Source organism: Rhyacophila brunnea, unplaced genomic scaffold, assembly GCF_057557595.1.
Source record: "Rhyacophila brunnea isolate RB1 unplaced genomic scaffold, BYU_Rbru_1.0 scaffold_3, whole genome shotgun sequence".
In the NCBI taxonomy this organism is placed as follows: Eukaryota; Metazoa; Arthropoda; class Insecta; order Trichoptera; family Rhyacophilidae; genus Rhyacophila; species Rhyacophila brunnea.
In genome coordinates, this window is record NW_028232965.1 from 14,338,414 (window position 1) to 14,359,513 (window position 21,100).

At 33.3% G+C, this 21,100-nt stretch overlaps 1 protein-coding gene across 6 annotated transcripts in view; it reads left to right on the forward strand.

The window, feature by feature from the left end:
- aPKC (protein kinase C iota type) overlaps positions 1-21,100 on the forward strand; it is a 478,073-nt gene that overhangs the window by 20,093 nt on the left and 436,880 nt on the right. The window contains exon 1 of one of the 6 annotated variants that reach the window (XM_085952856.1): positions 2,099-2,207. The exons of 3 other annotated variants lie outside the window; for them this stretch is intronic. The gene's annotated coding sequence lies outside the window, so the exon portion shown is untranslated. Of the gene's footprint in view, positions 1-2,098; positions 2,311-21,100 lie in introns of those variants that run through there. 2 more of the 6 variants (XM_085952857.1, XM_085952858.1) reach the window with 2 other exon arrangements.

Genomic DNA, 21,100 nt, shown 5'->3' on the forward strand with positions numbered 1-21,100 from the left:
CAATATATACCTAAGTATTTGTTTTCGCCACAGTACTGTTTAATTTGCTAATATGTTTGAGAGGTGCTGCGCTGATAACTAGATTTTACTCTACTATGCGGCAAAATGGCTTTCGTGAAATTATCAGCATTATTTCCTTGCAAATACAAATCTCCCACTAAGTACACCTTTGTTTATTGTTAATCGTGTGAATATGAATAGTTTCTGTTGAATACGGTAATTCTATACAATAATTTTATTAATGGTCTTGTTTGTTAATAATTAATTCACATTAATTGCATTGAATTTCTGGCAATTAGGTGTTACCAAATAAAACAAAATGGTATCAGCACTATTCGCTTGCTAGTACACATGTTTTTTTATGTCAACACTCTTCTCCTTATCTATTTTCTTATATTGGTTTAATGCTTAAAACAGATAAGGAAACTAGCCCTTTATTTATCTATGTATGTAGCAACACTGAAGAGTTTAGTAACGAAATAATACGTTGTACCTAAAATTGTTCTTTATTTGTTTATTTCACGATACGAATCATAAACCGGGCTTGGCATCGTTTATCAAATATTTTTGTACACAATACTTGGAGGTTTAATTTATAAATGTATAGTATTCAACAACAAACCGATATCAAAGCATTGATATAACTTTGCGGTGAATTTACAATTCCCTTTAAATATTGCTTAGTTATATATTTTTATCATCGATGGTTTTGAAGCTGTTCATGTTTCCTCCCATCTGAGTATGAATCGGTCTTGGCTAGTTTGCAACTGTGTAATAATATACGTTTAGTTAGTAGGAAATTGATTTCAAATATAATATGTGAAGATAGCAGATGCGCATTACGCATGCGGCAAATATCAGAAACATCCATAACGCTAGATGACACAAACTTATAAAAAATACAATAATAATTGTATTATTCCAAACGTAGTTTTTAAAAATGATTGCGACCTTTTGCCGCATTGTTGAGGAAGACACACAATCAATCGTCTTCCATATTGATTGAGCGACCCTGAGCAGATCTGGTAGCTTCTTCCACCCACTCCGTATTTAGAACGCATTGGTTCTCGTCCACTCGGATTGTCGAAGCATCCAGTTTTCAACAGCATTGAGAAAATGAGAGCTTTGTCGTATTTTTTTATAGTAGTGTTTTGATATCGCCGTTTTGTACACACATATTATAAATAGTAACTATATATAGATAGATACGGACGCGATGACCGAGTGGTGATGTGTCCGCTTGTTAAGTTATGGGTCTTGCGGTCGAATCCCGGATCTAGCAAAATAATAACTCTGTTTGGGCCCAGAGTATGGACATGTTAGGCAAGTAGCAATTTATCGTAAACAAAAAAGTATTGCGAAACCTCTTTGCGAGACAGCCACACTCCACATCAGATTGTAGATGATCATTATAATTGTATATAATATACCAGATATATAATTATATGTATGCCAGAATCAAAGGTCGGGTGTCACAGTAATTGTTCATCTTTTCTCTTGTTTCTATGGTATATAATATTATTGTTCTGTTATAGTTACATATTTTATATATAAGTTTTTGCTTCTAAAAGAACATTGGGTACGCGACTTTAAACAACGACTTAACTCGCCATTTTTCATTACATGGCATATATTATTAATTTACCCACATGTAAAAAAAATACGAGTGAACACATTAAAAAAAACGGACACGAACTTTTATTTCTGATGTACAGAATTTATTCCACGAATTTTGAAAAAGTGCACCGTTACTAAAAACCACAAGGTAATCAAAAACATTTTTTATTAAAAAAATATTTTGTTGATGCCTGTCAATGGTGTAGCGGCTGTAGTATATCATTGTTCTTATTATCTAACCAAAAAGCGATAAACAACAAACAGTACACAAATAATTATTTTTTCAAAGCCACAAAGATAGCAAGTATCATTTTGGCATGCAGGGATTGGCCGTGAATGCGCAAACTTCAGTTGCGTATTTTTTAGCGATTTTTTTTTTGCTGGCAAGACCGAACGAAACGTCACGCTCGAACGCATTGCGCGCGCTCACTTCAATCTGCCGGCCTGTGTTTTGAATCGTTTTCAAAATGCACAACATGTCATAATTATTGTGTGAAGAGTTTTTACAGTGACGATTTTGGCCGCAATGCTCGATGCTCAGTCGACAAGGCCGCATCTTCTGTGATGCTATGTGATGAACACAATTCATGGTTAATTTTAAACGCGATCGGTCTATTGTGATGTGTAAACAACTCTCACTCCAGTTCCATCATACCAATATTACCTACTACACACATTTGTGATGTATATGATGTATATATTTTAAATATATGTGAAGTTAATCAACTATGTTCATAAAAAGTTGTGAAAAGTTTCTCGTGTCAGTGTTTATGTACTCACATTTCACTAAAATAAAGTCAAATCGTGTCAAAATAATAATATAAATTGTAAACCTACGTTTATTGAACTCGCGTGATTTGAATGTTCTGCTTTATACCGTGTGTATGATAAATAAATGTAATGTCGCATACGAATACAAGGTTTTACAATTTTTAAAATTTCGCCAAATAATTTACTTTGAGAGAAACCTTCAATTATTATTGTTATTAATATTACTGAAACGTTATTGTTATTATTGTTACATATTATTATTATTATTATTTATATTGGAGAGCTTTTATGACGCGTATCTATGTTACACATACAAATAAACTGTAAGTTTGTACAACAAAGAAAACTTCGAAGCTAGAATATCAATTACGTTTTCCTCAATAAAAGCTTTCTTACGTAAGTTATTTTGTGTGTCTTCAAAAATAGATGAGTATTATGTACCTATTGTATTTAAGAAACGCGTGTTTAAAAAACATCTCGAATTAAAAAAGCACGTTTTATTTTACATCAATGACTACATTAGCATAATTAGTACTTATTTGGCGGTACGTGAAAAAAATGAAAGGGTACGCGGTTGAAATTTTTTCTTCAAAATAAAAATTCTTAATCAGTGATTTGCGCAGTTTTCCGACCATACTGACTTTAGTATTCTTGTGCTGTCGTTTTGGTCCGTGCACTAGATGTATGGTACTAAATAAATAAAATACTTTCGTCTGAAATATCTATTTACTTACCTTTTGAAAATTATAAACGTAATATTATGTAAAAATGATTTTCGTCTAAGTCTAAGTCTGATTGTCAGGAACGTTAAACAATACCGACAATAATTTATTTATTGTCGAATATGTTCAGTACAACTCCGGTAAAATATAATACTATGTAGCTTTATGGCTTATGAAATATTTTAAGAAATACTGCCGTAGTAAATCTCACTTAAATCTTAGATACTTCGATTATGTGTGTACATGTTTAGATTTCTTTTCTTTTATATAGGTTGTTACTAATTTTAAGCAATCACAGACACTCAGGTTTTGAGGTAAATCGCTTAAATGTATTGTGTCCTCACCGGATCGAACCTAGAGCTCCCGGATGGAATGCCAGCGCCTTACGCACTGCACCACGAGAGCCGCCTCACTTGTTTAGATTAGTTATTTTCCAATATTTGTTTAAAATACATTTTGCGTTTATAGTGTGGTATTTTCTGTTGAATCGATTATTTTTGAGATAAATAACATTTCATCTATTGTCTTAAAAGTAAAATAGCTCTAAAATAATTATTACCGTAATTATTTTGATTTTATATCTGTGTTGTAATATTATTATTATTGTACCAATAGGCTAAATTTTAATACGCCGAATTCCAATGTATTTATTGAAACGACCAATTTATTATTTTGGTATTTAGTTATATTCCGCTGGGTGTAATTTTATTATAGCATGCGGAGTAATAATTTTGTTTGTGCTCATTTGAAATGACAGAGTGCGATGGCATTACTGTAATTCTTGGTATTTTATTGCTCGTTTCAATTGTTGTACAATGTATTTATAAATCATTGTCTTGATTAATTGCATACACTGTTAAATAAATTGAAAGTGGTACGTTATTTAGACAATGTCCCTCATGTGTGGATTGTTTTGATGCAAATCTCTCCTTTGTTATCTATGGCTCGCGTTAAAAATGTGATATTTTACCATATGCAATGCCTTACATGTAAATACTTGTCATTCCGAGATAAAGATCGTGGATTTATAACGCTCTGTGCACATAACTAGTAATCCATCCAAAGTGAATGTTAAATAATTTAATTAAAAACCTAACGTTTTACCGCATTGGTAAAAATGACTTACTTTCTTATAGTATCTACCAATTATTTAATAATACTAAGTAAAAAACCTTCAATGGTGATCCATACATATTAATATCATCCTCAGTTTGCTATAGGATTGGTTAATCATGCAAAAATTAAACAAACATTTCCACTAGCTATTGTTAGGGAACGGTTTCATCGGGAAGCCTTATGCCGGGTCCACATTGGCAACATGTCGCGCGACAACCTCGTTAAATTTTACGATAATTATCATAATTGCTTAAGAAATTTTACGATAATTATCATACTTATCGTAAATTTTAACGAGGTTGTCGCGCGACATGTTGCCAGTGTGGACCCGGCATTAGGCATAAAGCCCACCAAAAAAGCGCTCAGTGCGCTCACTACTGAGTAGGCCCCCTCCCACCCGCGCATTACCCTTCACCTATATAATAAAGGGCCCAAGAAGCACAAAATAATTATTATTATCAGCGTCTCTCATAACAAAGCAATAAAAATATTATATTATTTCTCGGGGCTTGTAATTAATATTCACGATGACATCATTCTACCAGCGAAATATTGGACACGCAGCAAACTAAACAATGGGTTCACTGTTATTAAATAATGCCTTCTCGCCCGTCTATCGACGACGCTTCCAGGAGCGTGATTCTGCTTGCCGTGTTCAATGAATGGACTACGTTGTATTTTCGTTAATTCGTATCGCTGAGAAGCCAAAAAACGATGAATCATGGGGCACGAGGGCACAATGCGTCGTCAAATCCAGTGTGCGCTGGCGTATTTGATTACGTTGTATTTTCGATGATTTACGCGCCACTTGTGAAATTTTGCGCGAGAGCCCCACTCGCTGCGTTAAGTGGGTTTTACGCCTTAAGCCCAACACGGCAACGCAAAGGTGCAGGGAGCGCCGCATGCCAACTAATGCAGGCAATAATGAACTCTAGTTTGACACTATCTGAGTTATTTTAACATTAGTTACATCGGTAGTGTAATAAAATAATTTTTGATACGGCATTATAGAAAACGACAAACATCACGGGAGCTCCGACAGACAGACGGTCCAGTCTTCGTCTGTCTTCCGGATATCAAGTTCCGAACAAAGGGAAAGGGCTCGCAACATCTTTTATATTCTTAACGTTGTATTGCTAACTTTGCTGGCTAGTTTTAATGCTCCTTTGAAGGTAGCTATAACTAATAGAAAGGTTTGGTGCAGCCTTTATTGATCCATTAATAAATTATAAAGATTAATTAGTACCTATAGTCTATACATAATATTATTCCATAACAATATATAAAATAATACATATACGTGCTAACGAACAGTCATCGTGTTGCCACAATTAAGTTGACTGTAAAACAATTAAAAAAAACGTAAAAGGTATACCTAGTATTATCGATACATAGGTATAGCAAATAGCTACTTTGAAAAATTCAACCATTAAAAAAATCATTGGTTCCAGAATCCGATGTGAATCTTGGCCGCCTGTCGAAAAGGATTCTTAACAGTTTTTTCAAACATGAGAAACTAAATTGAGTAGCTTAGTATCAAAGTGGGACATAAGCCATTTACAAAATTTTACAGGAGACTCACAAACATGTGTAAAAAGTGTCCGTTTTTCATATAACATACCAACTTTAAACTCAAAAATCTCTATGAAAACTACCGTTTTTGATACTTTTGGTGGATTTTTTGAAAAGAGCATCACTTGCACTACCATAATCAATTAAAATACGAATTTAGTGGGAGGTGGCGTTTGTCCCACTTTGATACCAAAGTACTCCTGATGTTAGCGACTTGTTCAACAACTAAATCTATGCTCTGTATTCAAACACACTATGAAAAACAACATATTGTGAATTTGTAATAAATGCTGCCTGAAATGAATTTATACAGACCTCTAAGTACAAACCAACTAATTTCTGCTATTTCATCGAATGCATGCTGCACACGTATTCAATCTGATAATTTCATAGTATTACTTTGCCATTATTTTAACCCGAGTTATAGAGACCGCAAACAATGGTTATTAACTGCATAGTAAAAAAGGTAAAATTCTTCAAATAAAATAATACCAACTGACAGGTTAAAGCTGGTATTTTTGTGAAACAATAATAATTAGAGTTTTTTTTGTAGTCTTTAGCGAAGGTGTCCTTAGTTTGTTTTGGTTCATGGCCGCATTAAATGTCCATTTCCCGGCAAAATTCGTATAACTATAAAATTAGCTACACTTGGTAATAATGCATTATTATATTTGTCACGCTTCTTTTTTTTTCTTATTTTTATCTGAGACAGGATTCTATAATCAATTCATAGTGTGTATATGTCACCGAATTGTCGTTTCATCTTGTAAATTTTGTGTAAGAATGAAATTTATTTCAATATATTGGCGACATATACCTGCTAGGAATTGATTATAGGATGTAAAAATCATTGATTTACCTACTATATAGGTTAGGTTTTCACCCAAATTCATATAGATTGGATGCACGACAGTTCGAAAAGCATTCGGAGTCATTCATTGGTCGGCGTATCGGTATTAAACAGTATGCAACCAATTAGGTATAATATACTGATTAGTAAGGAGTGGTTTCAGCCAATGGGATTTTATATCGGGTTTGCCCAAACTGATTGTGGGCAATGTACAATTATCGTTTGTAAATCTTTGTTAGCGCAAACCATGTAAACCCAAAACAACGTTTTTCGGTAGACAGTAAAAACACTCGAATTATAATTTAAAGGAAGTAATAATTCGAAATTTACAAAATATAAAGAACAAAGTACATAAATTGACAAGTATTATTGGTATTTACGATGTTTGCATTTTTTCCTGTTGTATGGGCGTGAATTACGAGGTTTTTGTGGATTGATTTAAGAAATAATTATACCTATGTCTATATGGGTGCAAGAATCTTGCAAAGATAGATATTTTCCATAATAACTAGCATTTAATAAAAGTATTTTTTGTTATTTTAATAGAATTTACGAGTTTTACAAGATAGATAGATCATCGCAATGCACCTAGTCTATGCAATGCACCCAAATCTTTGATTCGCGAATTGATTAGTTGACTACTCGTGAAAAGATCAACCTTTGTAAATAAACGACGCGTGACTTTGGGTCATCGAACTTCTCGTCATAATAATAAAATTATCGATCAAAATATATAGATTTTTGGTGTACTAATTCCAAACTAATCGTGGTTTCTTATCGTTATTTTCGTGCTAGAATACATTTTGAGAGTACACACATAGAGCTGTTTAGTCGTGATTTTGTAAATGAAGTATTATATAACATACATAACACTTCTGAGAAAATATATTATAACCAAAAGAAAAAAAAAACTGTTTGAAAAAAGTAAGACACCCCACAGGAATCGAACCTGCATTTCTCGGGTATCTTATAATTGCGACAAATTTTAACTAATGGTTTTTTTAATACACACTCAAGAATCAAGACTCTCAGGAGTATTATATTTATAATTAAATGGATTAATGAAATGCGACTCAGAGAGAGCGACCGGCAAGATGTTAATGCAGCGATACTCAACCTGCGGCCCTTTAAGCTTTTATGTGCGGCCCGAAACACATTTATTATCAGGAACATGATTTTTAATTTTGAAATAAACGCTTGGATACACATTACTTGTTTATAATTTTTAAAATCTCAATAATGTTTTGTAAAAAATGGGAGGCGGCCCGCGTTACTTTACAAATATATGTAATTGGCCCGAAGAAAAAAAAGGTTGAGTACCATTGTGGTAATGCACTGGACTCGCCGAAATGAAAAATCGTTTAGTCAAATCGAAATAATTTTCAGCACCTACCTATGTGGCCGAAGTCTTAAAGATTATTTCGATGTACCTAGTATCTATGAATTGATACTGAAAACTAGACATTTGATATTTCTGTTAGGTTCATCTCAGAAAAACTTCTGTTAGTATACAATATAATATTTAGTTAATTTACAAGGAAACCGAATCTTTCAAAAGAAGACTGTTTTCTTTTATTCATTATATTACGTTTACTACTCAGAAAAGGGTCTCGACATGCTTCAATAATCATTGTTTGCACTTCGGTGTAGATTCTCGTCATGCATGACAGCATGACCAATGTTTGTCAATTTTACAATTCACTTTCATTTTGTTTCACACAATACGTACAGCCAATTTAATATCATTAAAACATCATCAATTGGGTAACATTTCATTCAATCATAATAAGTACATCTTCTTGGGCTATAATACAATAATTTTAATTCAGTTACATAGTATTTACGTAAATATTATAATAATAATTCAATTTTATAATAATTATACATACTAAATTTAATTCTAGATAATTCTCTTTCAATTAATTGCTATTTCGGCCTTTATACCAATATATAAGACTAGATTATTATACTCATGGCGTAAATGCCGAAATAAAATTGTACCTACATTCCAATTCAGTGTAAGTATTCAATCTTCTGTTTTTGTATGAATTCGTACAAAGTATACATGTTATGATGAGGAGCAATGAACTTTGTATTTTTTTTAGAAATAATAAAAATGTAAGTACCACATATGCTCCAGTTCAATTAATTAACTGGCAGATAGTACCTACATATTTTATTGGGGATTTTTAAATGCTTATTCAAACCTAACTAGAGGTTTTAGACTATATATTTTTTGAATCGGTATTAATCGTGTTACATTATTGGTTGAATGCAAAAGGTGGAGTCACATTATGAACACTTCCGCCTCCGTGTCTGCTTATTAGCATTAATTTGTATGCGCCACGTTAACAGCTTCTGTCAAAGGTTATTTCGCAGGCGATAATTAATTATACCTACAGTAGGTTTTCAATTTGTGTTAGTCTCGCAAACAATATTGTATACCATTCTCTAATTGTTCGAGTAATATCATCCGTTTACTTATTGACACGCGAAATTTGCTTTGATTTATGAATCGATCCAATTCGTTGAATATCGGATTACGTACTAACTAAGTAAGCCTTACTTGAATTGCTCATCTAAACAGTAATTCGATATTACGATAATAGGTATTTGTTAAATATTACGTTTTTTCCCTCGTTAAATCCATTAGTCTTTAACCTAAAAATAGATAAAATAATATAATGGAAGTAAGGCGTTTTTTTGTAAAACATGAACATTAAATAATTGACTTCAAAATTAAATAATACCTATGCGATTATTAACTCTACTCAATTATTTTTAATATTCTACAAATGAGGTCTTGTTAACTTACTAATGATCCATTTTTACTATTCCAATTTTCATGTTTTTACCACGTTTTTATTAGCATTCTTTTAATACTTTTAGCTATTTTTAAGCAGAATTAAAGTCATTTTCAGTTAATCCTGTTTTGTATGGAAAGTTATTATTGTTGGTTGCTAAGGGGGTCATAGCACCTAAATTATTAATATATACGTGCGTTACTATGGAAATCAATATGAAATGTCAAAATGATATTTAGTATTCTCTATTTACTCAGTATTTCTATCAAGTACAATACTTTTTATTAATACATAGAATATTTAAATTAAATTAATACAAGTTTTTATTAATACATATAATTGTCATGTTTTTATGATTCAACAGAAAATTTAAAAACGTGGTATATAAAAAGCTCTTTTTTATCTTGTAATTATTTAAAATTATTTTTCTAGTGTTTAAAAGCGTATGTGTACATGCCAGGATAAATATTTTATATACCATTTCACTGAGTATAATCTAATAAAATCCTGATATCTTCTCAAAAACAACAATTGTATATTTGTATTCCTTTCCCAAATTAATAAATATGTAGCGATCAAAGTGCTGAGTTTTTATTACTTATGTTATATGTCACTTGTATTTCATCAAACATTAGCACCTCATTTAATTACTTGTTATATAAGACAATTTTCTTATACATGGTATGGTGCACCATCTAATGACACCAGCACGAGTCCTTCAGGAACAACAAAATGATTATAGGTACCATGATTACGTTACCTTCATATAAGATTCCCCTCCTATGCAGTCTTTTAACGCTTTCGCTGCTGAATAGATAATGAGATTTTAATTGCCCCCTTTAAAATGCACGTTAATTACATCGATCGGCCGCCTGGTCATTACGCACCGTGTGCGTCTTCCGCGTCCAAAGTATTAATCATGACAATTATAATACTTTGTTAACAATAATTGTAATTACCTTGGTGCAATCCGCTTACGACGGGGTTTTTGCCTAAAATAATTTGACGGATGGATTCTTTCAATGGATAATGATTTCCTAGTAGTAGGTAATAGGTTACATCCGAGTAGGATGTCCAACTAGAAAAATAATAGAATGTATGCATTTTCAACGGAAATTATTATAACCGGAGCTGTATTGTTAAAGCATATATGTTATATGTTATTATAACACTCTTCTAAATTTGTAGATGATAATATATTTTTAATATAAGAACGTGTTTCATAATCAGATTCTTTTTTTGGCTTTTGATAAATCTACACAACGTCAAACTCATCAAAGAGGTAATAGAGATCATGATTAAGGGACGTCGACAAATGTAATTCTCGCAGATTGAACCAAAAATCTTTTATAATCACATTTAATTTTCATGTCTCTGAACTGTAAACTGGTGAGTGATGACTGGTTTAAGCATGGTTTTACTTTGGCGGACATTGACGTTTCTTATGCCTCAAAAGACAAACATTTTTAATTAACCCGTACTCAATAGGTACATCTGAAGCTAATTTTTTAAAACTCTTAAAAAAAGAAACGCGAAATATCAGAGAATAGTATCCAATGTTTTTTTATAAAATCAAGCGATAAATATTATTTTATAAATACCTACAACATCTTCCGTTGAAAAAGTTGTCCTAAACTCATTGAAAAATAATAACTTCGTGCAAGTTGTGATCGGTATATAAAACAGTGTAGTAATTTGATTGAAAGTTTGGTCGAATCACAACACCGAACTGAAAGTTTGTATTGAAGTTGATGTCCGGAGACCCGGCGATCTAACGAGGGTCAAGTGAAGGGTCACGATTCGTCACTCGGCAGACATAAAGACGTTACAAACTTTCCTCCGCCGAAATGTCGAATCACGTTATTATTTATTTATAAACCCAAAATAACTTATAATTGAATTACGTTACAATATACCGACATACATACGTGTACGTCACGTGACCCTTTTCATGCTAGCCCTATATAGTGATGGTTATCTTATCACAGGCCGATATATCCGGGGCAATTGTCCGCACAGATGGAAGAAGAAGAATAGAGAAAAACACTGATATTAAAGAATGAATGACACTACGACAAAACAATATTTAAGAAAAATGGTATTTTATTTAATGTATTAATAATTACAAGATAAAAAGAACCTTTTATATACGTTTTTAAATTTTCTGTTGAATTATTATGCTCAATATGCTCAAACTTGTACTTGATATGAAGTAAATAAAAAACAAACAAACAAATATAGAATACTGAAATGTAATTTTGACATATCATTTTGATTTCCATAGTAACGCACGTACCTATATATCAATAATTTAGTTGCTAGGACCAATAATAGCAATCAATAATAGTCTTTTACTTTTTACGGATTTTTTTGAATAGCTTTCCATACAAGACAGAATTAACTGAAAATTGATTCAATTCTACTTAAAGATGGCTAAAAGTATTAAAAGAATGCATTTGCATCGTGTTCTGATATATTTTAAAAGTTTCAAATGTCTAGCTAGTCGGGAAGTTAGTTAAAAATCGATTGCAAGATTTGTACTGGACAAACAACCACCGGACAAACAAGAATACGAGCTAATAAAAATGGAATTTATTTAGATTTTTTAAATCCCAGTATTTAAAGTTTTTTTTTACAATGTTCTATCCTAAAATGCTCACATGGGCGTCCACTTATTGGAGGTTGTGTTAATAAATTTTTGTTTGTACGAGAAATGAATGTTAGCCACTTGCTCAACCTATTAGGTCCATAACCACTCCCGGGATTTGAATCACGGCAAAACGACATTATAAACCTGACGCGTAACCGCTCGGCCAACGTTAGCAATTTAAAGAACATTAATTCTGTAATATTACGATTGCGAGAATGTGCGGGATTGAAATATCTGAACGGTAGGCACGATTTTTTCTTTGTATCAGAACAATTTAACGAGTGGATAGATTCACAACCGTATTTAAAGCACACTGTGATATTCAATAAAATTAATAATTTTAAATCGTCTCTTTATTACATTTAATAATAAGGTGGTTATTTTGTTTTTTTGATACACTTCGAAATTAAATCGTAGCATTTACTCAAGAATTCTCTCATTTTCGTTAGTGGCGCTTGGTGAAGCACATGCGCTGGACGTTAATGCTCACTCCTCAGCAGTTTTTTTTCAAGCGTTTGATTGTAATTATTATTGTAATACATAGTAAAATTGCAAAATAATGACTTTAAAGCTCTATGCTTGCGCTCAGAAAAGAAATAATTAGGTACAATGAATATATTTTATCCCAGCACGAAAATATCAATAGGTTTAAATTAAACACTTCAACGAAACTGTATCAGATATTATAATATCGTGCATTTGACGGTACCTAGTACAATATTGTCGCCGGTGGATTACAGATCATTTCGCAATTATGTATAAGTCAATTGGTATATAGCCTTTAAAATACTCGCTATGACCATGTCTGGTTACTAAAATACGAAAATATAATGTATTATTATAACATTTTAATGTTGAATTCGGTGTTAATGTAGGCTGCCTACTGATTGTTTTATGCAGTTTATTTCCCATGATATTTCAATTCCGTTCAGTGCCAAGTATTACCCTTGAAATACCATTCTCACTGTAGCTTAATTACACGCATACCTTTTAAGTTTGATTTAGAAATATCTATTCAGTTGATATAATAATTTATATAATATAAGGATTTCGTAATCGTTTTAAGCCTAAATGAACCGTTTAAAAACTCCTTGAGTTGACATTTGTATTATTATAAACAAGATTTTACAGTCGTTATTTTTTCGGCAGGGTTTCGAACAGGAATTGAATTGAAACCGAAAAAAACGTTATTTTCGTCGGAAGGAAAACCGGAACCGAACCGAAAAAGATATCGGTTTTTTCGGTTCGGTACATATTCAAACACTAGCGTCAATATGACCTTACTCCCCACTTTAGTTATCGTAGGCGCATTACGTCTTACTTACCGGGCTATCATACAAGTACAGACCATAAAATTTTCTAAATTATGGTAGAAAATAAATTTGTAATACAGAAAAAGCATTTAAAAGTCAATCACTGAGCTGAAACAAAAACCGAAACTCGGAAAAACCGCAATTTTTTTCGGAACGAAAACCGGAACCGAACTGATACTTAAGTATATATTTTTTTACTTAAACCGAAACGAAAAAAAATAACGGTTCGTAGCCCTGATTTTTAGTATATACGGAAGATTAATATCTGCTATATATAGGTACCAATTTAACTACACGTTGAAATATCGCCATTCGGTGTTGTAATACAACAAGTTAATAGTTGTGTTAACTCTTTCGTATAGATAGACTGTATGTAGGTTGATGGTTATTTGTAAACGTGGTTGCCAATTGGCATCCCTAGACGTCATTTTTTTTCGCAGATTCTTAAACGGTATTCAGATAAATAAGTTTTTTACGCTTTCGAATCGGCATCTGTGCCTGCGCAAAGCGTCCCCACACTCCGGCGATTGACGAATAGATGGCGCTCATATTAATCATCGGCCGTAATGTCTTTTGTCATCGTCGCTCGGTGAGGATTAAGCCGCGACTCCTGGAGACTAACGCACGTCCTAATCGCCAGATGTCACCATAAGCAAGATTGATCAGGTCCTCGCGCCAATGGCGGTGGAAAAACCATTTCCTCCCGGCAATCGCGCCCCGGCATCAAATCATATTTTAGCGCGAATCTCGCGACTGAAAAACTCAGCTTTGTTTCTCGGGCGCCTTACACAATCTGCACGTCTGCACTGAGTTTTTTTTACGAGGAAAAATTGCTTCCACAGCGGCAGTATTTCTGTTTCAGTTGCAAAATGCCACGCTCTTTCTCTTGTGTACCTTACAAATTGTCAACCGGGATTTATCTATCAAATACATTCAGAAAAACGAAGTGTGCACACAACAAACAAAACCACCGAACTAATTTTATAAAAACTCTTATCATTTTATTGTTGAAATGTTCTTTTGGCAATTTGTTATTATATGAAGCACCTCAGATCAATGTAGTTATTGGAAATAATTCGCATGAATCATAGACAGATCGATAACTTAAAATTTAATTTAATTATTGTTCACTCACCCGGCAAGTGAAAGGTGTCACAATTTGTCTATTTTCAATACTAAATAAACAATCTAATATTCTTAAACCTTGTATTTAATTCAGTAGGTGGGTAGGTAATAAAAAAAATCAATAATTTGCAATATAATGCATTTTTCTTATTTTTTATTGGGAAATATATAAGTGACATGCAATGACATTAATATGGACGAATCATCTGGAAAAGAAAATGACACTCACTTTATTGTCGGGTCTGCCGAATGGCATAATATGTTCTAACGCCATTACAATAAAGGTGATATTGCTATAAATTCCTGATGCTTTTTGTTGGATCTGCCGAAAGGTTCGGTTCGAACGGGTTCGCTCAAATGAACATTGACATTAGAAACACTGCTCTAACGCCATTACAATAAAGGTCATATTGCTATAAATTCCCGATGCGTGATATCGCATAATGGAAATTGCGTGACGTCTACCTATACATGCGAATGCGCGAATTTACTTGCTAGCTACTGTATTGAGTGCGTCGTCCATTAATAATACATAAAATTGCTCTTAGGCTTATAATGATGGCCCCCACAAAGGGGGGGCTGACAGGGCTCTAGCCTGGGGGACCGGGCTCAGAAAGGGCCCGGCGTGACGAGTCGACCAGATAAGTGAGATAAACATAGATCACAAATTTGCTCTAATAGTAAAAAGTCGCCTACGGCGCTATTTTGCTTCAATAATATTAATAATTTAAAAAATGTGGTTTTACGATGCAATTTTTAACTGTGTGCCGATATTCGACAACTCCATAATTCAAATGGATGTACATATTATGACTACAAAAAATCGCTAAAAATACACTTTAATTTTACCGCATACGCCATTTGGAAAACGCTACTGCAGTGCGTCACACTGCCTTTACCCTTAGCGATAGGTAGGGGGGCCCGCCAAACATCCTAGCCTGGGGGCCCGCTCCAGGATGTGGGGTCCATGCTTATAATATATATGTGGAGAAAATACTAAACAAATAAATTAACACAATTAGCGTTATTTTTTTCGCCAAAGATTATTGGTTTAACATATTAAGAATAGTTATTGATTTAATGATGTCTACTTTATTTATTTGATTAAACCAATTATTTGATATAAAATAAAACAATTTTATAGTAGCCGATATGATTTAATAAATAGCAGTATGTTAATTCACGGACTGAAATTTTAATACTGTTATATTTGATTTAGTTCATCTTAGTTTATACCGAAATCCCCAATTAAAAGTTATTAAGTACCTACCTACATTCAATGTGTTGGTAGTATCACCAATTATTTGGAACGGCAAGTAAATATAAAAGCCGTTGTGGGAAACTCCTCCCGTTTGGCTCTACACTCTGATTAGCTGAGTATGACAATTTTTGGACCAACTGGTAAACACATCTCAAAGCACTATGTAAAGCTTGGCTACAGTTGAATTGAGGGAAATGACAAAGTCCTGAACAAAAACTAACCATAAGTGCGAGTGAGAAAGTATTCGCCACGATTATATCTCCGCAATATGCGCTAGAGTAAGATAGAATTTCTACGGCTGAATTAAATATTGTTTGTACACGTCGTCGGAAAATATTGATTTGAATGACTTGTCATTTAAAAACTGCGAGCACGTATTGCTGAAATTTATTGTTTTTTTTTTATTTAACTATAAAGTTAGCGGTAATTATTTTTCGTTAATTTAGTAGAAAATATGGTTAACTATGTTGTGTTTAAAATTGATAGGGGTACTGGGAAGTAACATGATGGTATAACGTTTTTAGAGTTAAATTAATCATACAATAATTGAGGTTCTACTGTGCGTTATACGCAAGAAAGGCGGTTTCATTTTGCCGAACGATACGCACTCTCTGTATATTATTACTCCGAGCTTGCAACCGTTACTCATTTTAGCTTCATTTTTATAAGCTATATTTTGTGATGTTGTTGGCCACGCACTTGGCACGCTATACAGTTAATTCAATTAGTAATATTTTGTTTATTTAAGCTGGGGCTTGACTATTCAGGTCCACGGTCGACAGTACACAGTCCTCCAGCATCTCTTTCTCCAGTCGTTCACACCCAACCTCTCCGCGTCGTCCCTCTTGACGTTGTCAGCCCATCTTCTCCTGGATTCTGGAATTTTTTCATAAACCTTATGTAGAAGGTCTATATCGATCACATCTAACAGCGATACCGGGTTATCTGACGGTACATTATTAATTGAAGCAAATTAGTAATAAGCTATATAAAAAAAATGTGAAATTCATTGTTCTTATCTTGAACAAAAGAAAATTTAACAGTTTAATATGTATTTAGATGTCACAGCATGCTGTCGTATTAACTGCCATACTAATCCTCAGTTCGATGCAATAATAGTAATACTATTTCACATTGATTCGCCTAGCAAACGTGAGGCGAATGCAGTTCCGCTTACATAAACTAACGTGCCGCAGGTGCATGAAAATACACCGTGCCCCATATCTACGTTTGTCGTGTAAATAATTAGAGTCGTTACGTAACCTGGAATAGTTCAACACTTTTAACCCTGTGTTGTACCATAATATATACGTTCTACACCTATACAATCGTTGTTTCAAGCAAGGCTCCATACAATTCGCTGGCAAACTTTATCGCCGCTATTTAAATTGTATCTTTTTTATATTTCAAAATTGAAATTTCAATGTGATTTTATACGATATTTCACCATTTTGAATTTACATAAATTCCGACCATGTCCGATCCTAATAATATCATATGGGCCTCTACATAGTAGAGGTTTGTATTAATAGATTTTTTTTACGAGAAATGGATGTCAGCCACTTTGCTCATCTTATTAGGTCCATATTCTGACTCATACATAAATTGAAAAATAATAATATGTGTACTTGCCAGGCCCAGGATTCAAACCCGGGACCCACGACGTTATAGGCCGAAGCTTAAGACGCGCGGCCATCGTGGGAGTGATAAATAGCTAGATATTTAATTCATAATTAGGAAGAATCTTAAAAAAAGACTTTCGACTTTAGGCTGTTAAAGATACAGCAGTTGCAAAACGTTTTTTACCATGCCCATCATGGGGGCCTCCTCATAGTTGAGGTTGTATTAACAGAATTTAGTTTTTACGAGACATGGATGTTAGCCACTTGCTCAACTTATTAGGTCCATACTTTGGGTTCAAACACGTATGTGATTATTTTGCCTGATTCAGGATTCGATCCCGGGACCGACGACATTGTACGCCGACACATTACCCGCTCGGCTATCGTGGGCGTTTACTTGATTCCTAGTAAACTTTATTTACGACGTTAAAAACGAAAAAATCTTCTACAGAGCGATTCAAATATAATTTTTTCGTTTTAGGGGTGAGTACTCTAATCACTATTGTACTGATCCAGATATTCTTCTTGGAGATGATTCCGAACATTTACGCTAATTAAGTATGTTTTCAAATTCCATCAATTGATGACTACCTACCATCCTTATATTGAATCAAACTAATCTTCTTTTTCCTGGCTGTATAATCTTATGTGGGTCCTCCTCCAGCATCTGCCTCTATCTCCAGGTCTGCCCAAAGACGCTTCCCTCCAGTTTTAAACACCCAAGGTATTTAAATCCAACTCGAAATTATCAATTCATCTTGTACGAGTTCGACCAGGTCTTCATTTGCTTTTCGGTTTGCGTGACTTGGCCATTATGTGTACATGTCCCAGCCATGAAACTAATAAGCAATACTGATGTGAATAATTTAAGTATTTTTTATTGAAAATCGGATCACAAGGTTTTTAGAATGTATAGCAAAGCAGTTTCGCTCAAGTTTGAAAATTTTAATTTGTCATATTTTCTGTCCTACATACTTAGATTAAAGAATAACCTACATAGTATGTTATTGCGATAAACTATGTATATCATTAATGTAAAGTAATATAGTAGGAAGTAGGCACCAAAATCATTCAGTGAAATGCTTTCACCTTATATTAATTAGTATGCAGATAATTTAGAAAGTCCATACGAAAATATCTATTATCATTTTCCATATCGTCATTGTTCTAGCTCTAGCAGAAGACACTAATTCGAAAAAATGACATATTGAGTTAGTTATACCAAAATGTTCCTTATTTCAAACTTTACCGTCTTGATACCTTCTTAATAAATAAACAGTCTTTATTTTAAAGTCAGCCTTTATACGATTACTTAATAAACTCACATGATAGACCATTTCAAACATTTTAACAACTTCAAAGTCAAATTACTCAAAACTAATATTCTCCAGTTAGTGTGTTCTGCCAGACCAGAGACGATGTTATGTTTATTATTATTCCAATGATTCAAGGCATATAATAGTAGGTACGCCACATAATTATTAAGCTAGTGATAAAACCATAGGAGTTGTGTTTTTTTTTGTAAGTAATTGAATCATAGTATATTATATTATGCCAAAACGATATTTCTGTTTGTTTAAAATGTCTCATATCGATGGTGCAGATCACAAACTTTCTATGTCAAATTTCATGATTTTGACTTTATGGTATCAAAAAATCAACAAAAAATTAACGGATCTGTTGAACTTTACCTCATATGTCAAAGAGAAAAATAGCCGAGTTTATTGATCTTTTAATTAAAACTCCTGTCATATTCATCGTATTATGCTGCAAATAAATCAGTTTTAACCTTCCCCTGTAAAATCGTATTTTTTGACTAAGGAGGTTTGTGATCTGCACCATCGATATGGGGCTAATATCGGACACGAATTGATTTAAAAAAAATTATTCCTATTTCGGTTTTTATAATAAGATTTAATTTATTGTATGAACACGTAATTTACCTACTACTCGCATCCTCATTAATGCAGTAGTGTAGGTAGATACTGTGAATTTCTATGCGAAAGAAGTCACATAATATAAATTAAATTTGGTTAGTGCTGCAATGTCACGCCATGCGTAATGGAATTTTGTAAAGAGTTTTACGCGAATTTCGCTCTTACAATCAGTGTGCGACTTTGAATTTAATCTCAGACTCGTTTATCGCCGCTGAACTGTTGGATGGAGATCAAGATTCTTTTACTTTTAATTCCATCCTTCCGGTCGACTCATTGCATGTGTTGAGTTAGCTTTGAGTTTTTGTATCAATGCAGGATTGAATTCGAATCTCTATACAGAAAAAAATACTACACTAAAATTTACTTACCTAGCATAGCACCTATTGTTATTTCACGATACTTTCGAAGTTGCCATTATGTTCAACTGTTCATCTTTAGAATTATAATAATATGCGATTAGAAATTATACATTAAAGGTTTCTTTTTCTTTTGGTGCCGTCTTCTGTTTAAAGTTGGCAACCAACTTACAGTAGACTAGAGCAGTGGTCGGCAGTTTGTCAAGTGAGTGCCGAATTGTCAAGGGAACATGATAAAAAAGGTACCAGAGAGCCGCATATATCTAATATACATATGTATATGGATTTTTAGGAGGAAAAAGTTCAAGATTTTTCATTAAAAAAAAAAAAAACAAAATAGTTAAGTCTATGCATGTATTTTAATAGCTTTACTATAACTGGCAAATAGCTACTTATTTTTAATTGAATACATGATTGTAAATTTTCATCCGTTATTCTGCTTCTAAGTTTATATTTTATTTGGTTCATAGATGAGAATGTTTCTTCACATATATAATATGTAGAGTCAAAGATTGTGAGCATACCAAAAGCTATTTTTTTTAACGCGTCATATGTTTCAGGCAAACTATTCCATGTATCAAATATTATTGTTTCTATTTTAGGCAGTTGTTTTATAGCTGTCCACATGTGCTGAGAAATCAAATTGGATTTCTTTCTTTCTAGTTCTTTCGGGTTCTTTCAAGCGGCTGGTCAGATCTGTGAATTTGTTGCTCCACAGTTCATGGCTTTTTAAATCTATTAACTGCATCTGGAGTGAACAAGAATATTAGTAGAGTAAAGATCCGTAGAAAGTATGCCGTACGAGCCTAAGTTTGTTCGGCGGCTCTATCTCATAAACTCATAAATTATAAGGCTGCTTGAGATGAGGTGACATTGGAGTTTATATCTGAAGAGCCGCAAACGTCTATCCAAAGAGCTGCTTCTGCCGACCCCTGGACCAGAGTATACATTTTATAATTTTGCACTTTTTACTACACTGAAACACCCTTTTTGCCTGATTACCTGACATAAAATTAGATCAAATGATATTCACTTATATTAATATGTGTTAATGTGTAGTAGTAAGAAAATAAATAGATAATATACGTATGTAAAAAAAAACTGTGAAGCAGCAACTCTACACCCAACGCCTTGAATATTGAACCACTTCCGGAGTTTGCGTAGCTAAGAGAATCCCTTCCAACCTATGCTTCTGCTACCATCTATCTTTCTCTGCATTATGAGTAGTAGATGAGTAAATTATCCTCATCATTATGGAAAATATGGCCCAATTAGTTATATGTTGTCTTATTGGCTCGTTTTTAAACCCCTTCATTAGTAATGTGATCTGCATAAGATACCTTCATGGTACGCCGATACAGTCACATCTCGAAAACTTTCAGTC